The sequence below is a fragment of the Myotis yumanensis genome, unplaced genomic scaffold (genome assembly GCF_028538775.1).
Source record: "Myotis yumanensis isolate MYYU_CA2020_CCGP unplaced genomic scaffold, mMyoYum1.0.hap1 SCAF_10, whole genome shotgun sequence".
Classification (NCBI taxonomy): domain Eukaryota; kingdom Metazoa; phylum Chordata; class Mammalia; order Chiroptera; family Vespertilionidae; genus Myotis; species Myotis yumanensis.
The window spans coordinates 41,921,852-41,926,490 of record NW_027223761.1 but is presented as its reverse complement, the minus strand read 5'-3'; positions in this window follow the sequence as shown (position 1 = coordinate 41,926,490).

The window sequence follows — 4,639 nt, the reverse complement described above, 5'->3', positions numbered from 1 at the left end:
TGTTCTCTATGTCATTTATTTCTGCTCTAATCTTTATTATCTCCTTTCTTCTGCTCACTCTGGGGTTTTCTTGTTGCTCTCTTTCTAATTCTTTGAGTTGTAGAATTGATGATTTAGTATCATTTTTTCTTGTTTTTTTGAGATAGGCCTGTAGAGCTATAAACTTCCCTCTCAGGATTGCTTTCATTGTGTCCCATAGGTTTTGGATTGTTGTGTTTTTATTGTCATTAGTTTCCAGGATGTTTTTAATTTCTTCTTTGATCTCATAGGTAACCCAATCAATATTTAATAACATGCTATTTAGCTTCCAAGTGTTTGAGTATTTTGAGTTGTTTTTATTGTAGTTTAATTCTAATATTATACCATCGTGGTCTGAGAAGATGCTTGGTATGATTTCAGTCTTCTTGAATTTGGTGAGACTTTGTGACCCAATATGTGGTCTATTTTAGAATATGTCCTATGAGCCCTTCAGAAGAATGTTTACGTTTAAAGTTATTATTAAAAGGTACTTGTCTGTAGCCATTTCTTTTTTTGTGTGGCTGTTTTCTTTCTGAGCTTTTTATTTCTTCTTTTTACACCAGTCCCTTTAGCATTTCTTGCATTGCTGGCTTGGTGGTGATAAACTCCCTTAGCCATTTTTTTTTGTCTGTGAAGCTTCTTATTTCCCCTTCAATTTTGAGAGATAGCCTCGCTGGATGGAGTATTCTTGGATTCTTTCCTTTGCTTTGCATCACTTTGTAAATTTCTGTCCATTCTTTTCTGGCCTGATGTGTTTCGGTTGAGAAATCATTTGATAATCTAATGGTAGATCCCTTGTATGTAACTTTCCGTCTGTCTCTCGCAGCCTGTAAGATTCTGTCTTAGTCCTGAACATTTGCCATCGTAATTATGATGTGTCTTGGTGTGGCTCTTTTCGGGTTCACCTTGTTTGGGACTCTCTGTGCTTGTGTGATTTTTATTTCTTCCCCACCTCTGGGAAGTTTTCTGATACTATTTCTTCAAATACGTTTTCTAACCCTTGTTCCTCTTTCTGTTCCTTTAGCACCCCTATTATTTGTATGTTGTTTCGTTTCATGTTGTCCCATAGCTCCCTTAGGCTCTCCTCCTGTCTTTTAATTTTTTTCTCCAATTGCTGTTCAATTTGGGTGTGTTTTGTTTCCCTGTCTTCTAATTTGCTAATTCGGTCCTCTGCTTCTCCTAGTCTACTGTTGAAACTTTCAATGGTGTTTTTTATTGCAGCCATATCGCTCTTCATTTCTTCTTGGTTCTTACATAATTTATTGAGTTTTTCATCTGTTTCTTCTTGCTTCTTGCATAAGTTGTTGATTTTTTCCTCCATCCGTTTTATGCACTCTAGGAACATTAATCTGAATTCTTTTTCTGTCATGTTGCATGCCTCTGTATCAGCTGCTATTCTAGCTAGTCCTCTTCTTTCCTTTGGGGGTTTCTTTGTCTACCCATGTTTGATCATACCGCCATATCTAGATATTGAGTCCTTCAGTGGCTGCTCCTTGGGTGGCAGTGGCTCCTCGGGCTGCGGTTGCTCCTCGGGCAGTTGTGGTAGTAGCTGCTTCTCAGTTGGTAGCAGCTCCTCTGGTGGGTGCTGTTCACAGTTGTGGTGGCTCTTCTGGCTGGTGGGGGGGGGAGGCTTCACACACAGCTGCTGTTCCTCAGACAGAGGGTGTGGTGATCAGGAGGCTGCTGTTGCTTGGATGGGGGCGGGCTACACAAGCAGCTGCTACTCCTTCAAATTGTTACTTTTAATCTCTTAAGCAGCCTCAGGGCAAGGTGTTTTCCAATAGGGTGTGTCAACTGTCTTCCCCCCAGGCAAGGCAGATGTCTATGTGGCTGTGTGAGGGAATGACTGAGCCGAGGAGACTTTGGGTGTCTGCCTTCTGAGCTCTGTCCCCCGAGTCTCCAGTGCTGGCTTCTGCTCTCACAGCTCCAGTCCACTTCACCCTCCCTCTGCCAGAGCACAAGGTGGGTGGCTCCAGAGGAAATGTTTGTGCCTTGGCCCTTTAAGAGAGTGCCTGAACTTTCAGCTGCCACTCCCTGGCAGACAGCACCCCACTGCTTTTCACAGCTTGATGTTATGTGGATACTTTCCTCAGTTTGGTGCTCTCTGCTGCGGAGCCCAGTTGCGGGATTAGATCCCAGAATTCTCAGTGTCACCCCCCTCCCCCCAATCACCGGCTGAGATATCAATCTGTACTTCAGTTCCCCTCTGTGGGTCACGTCTCTGCCCCTCCTACCAGTCTCTATGCCAGCTCCACCTTCGTTCCTTGGGTTCCGGTTGTGCAAGGCAGTAATCTCCGGTGTTTACCTATGTCGCCATCTTGGGGTTTTTTTTTCTGCAAGACGAATTTTCATTTTTTGAGACTCATAGGTTGAGAACCACTGTAAGGGGTCCCGGACTGAGAGAGGGCGCAGGCGAGGCTGAGGATCAACCACCCCCAATTCCCAGTGCACGAACATCATGCACCGGGCCTCTAGTTTTTTATAAGGGACTTGAACATCCATGTATTTTGGTACCCACTGGGTGGTCCTCCAACCAATCCCCTGAGGATACCAAGGTATGATTGTAATTACGCTTTTGTGGAGTTAACATACTCAAATTTTTCACTATGGCAAAATGGGGGGTTGGTGCCCAAACCCCTATGTTGTTCAAGGTTCAACTGTGTTGCTAATGCAAGAAAGCATTCCATTACATGGATGTACCCAAAATAATCCACTTTTGAAAATATTTCTGTATTGATATGCACTTCCCAATTCTTTTGTATTCTGAACAATGATATAATCATTATCTTTTAACACTCCGGTGTGGGGTGAATTTCCCGCCAAAATATAAGCTGGCGCGGGCAATTATTTAGCGCCATAAAGTGTTCTCTACTTACAAGGGATTTTTATGATACCTATTACCCCAATGGGTATGAAACGGTTCGCATACGCAGGTAGGTATCTTTGTGAACGGCAAACAAACAAATATTTGGTAATACGCAGTTACAATCGGCCCGAGTTTACACGTTTCCCGCACTCCACCGCAAATCTATGAACCGAGTTAAGACGGCTCCCGCAGAGTACGCGCAATTCACGCGAGCCGACTTAACTCGTTTCCCCCACTCCAAGTGTTAATGTACATTTTGTCTGGTTATTTCTTGAGAATAGCTGGATTTGGATTGATGGGTAAAATGCAAACATGTGTGTTTAAGGTTATAAAAAAATTAAAAAGCTGAATTGTCAGCCAGGGAGGTTTTTATTAGTTTATGATCCCAAGAATAACCCATGTGTCACCTGGCTCACACCCAGGCCCACACTGTGAATTAGCATGCCTTTCCATCTTTGCTGGATCAGGAGGTGGGCCAAGTGAAAATGGTGTCACATTTCTAGCTTATTAGAAATTCTGGGGTTACTGGTAAAGGTGAACTTTCTTTTTGTATGTCCAGCTGGACTCGTGATGCTGTTTTCTAGAGAGATGGTCTCTGTGCTGCAGGGGGGCCCATCTGTGAGAAGATGGGGCCTTACAATTGCCGTCCTCTCCTACTGCCCCATACCTCCCACAGAGGCCCCAGGACAGGGAGAGGGAGGGCTCTCATGTTTATGCCATGTGGGGACAGTGCAATGAAAAATGGCCACAGAAGAAAAGAAGAACTTGCTCTCATCATACACAGTGAAGAATGGGAAGTTGTTCTAGAGACAGAAAACTGTTAACTACAAGAGGAAGCTGAGAAGGTCTCCTATGAGAAATGGACAAGGACACAATTCACACAGCATAGAGACAGAGGGACAGGTCCAGAGACACAGGCAGAGCAGGATGTGGCTGACAATGAGGCAGCAGAACTGAGGAAGAGTCTTTAACCCATAAGCTACCAGGAGCAGCACAGTCTGTGGTTGTGTCACTATTAGCCCTGTGATTTGGGACAGTTTAGCTCACTCTGCTAAGCCTTATCTTCCTGTTCTATAAAATGGGCTAACAACACTAGTACATCATGGCAATGTTGCGGGAACTGAGAACTGTGTAAGCCACTGTCTTACTATATTTAAAGTCTCAACAAACTTTCCTTCTCAGAAACTATATCTCATGGTGAAAGGAGCTGCTATTCTTTGAAAGGTCATCTAGTTAATGCAAATTTCAACTCAGGGCTCTTGTCACATTGCAGTGCTTCCTTTGCAGCGGTTCTCAACCTTGGGTCGCGACCCCTTTGGGGGTCGAATGACCCTTTCACAGAACACATATATAATTACATAATGTTTTTGTGATTAATCCCGATGCTTTAATTATGTTCAATTTGTAACAATGTAATTGGGGGTCACCACAACATGAGAAACTATATTAAAGGATCGTGGCATTAGGAAGGTTGAGAACCATTGCTCTCAACTGACTGTAAAGATCAGTCCCAAGTTGGTTCATTTTTCCCTTCCCCTCAGTGCCTCATCTTGATAACCTCTGCAGCCGACTGTGATGTCCCCAAGAATGACCTATTTCCAAGTAGTCCTGTTGCCCCATGCATATACTTCCAACTCCTCTCTGACAAACGAGCCAATAATACTCAGTTGGGAAAGGATAGTTTCTCTTCAATGAACAGTGCTGGGAAAACTAGATACATCCAAAGAATGAAATAAGACCCTTATCTTAATTCAA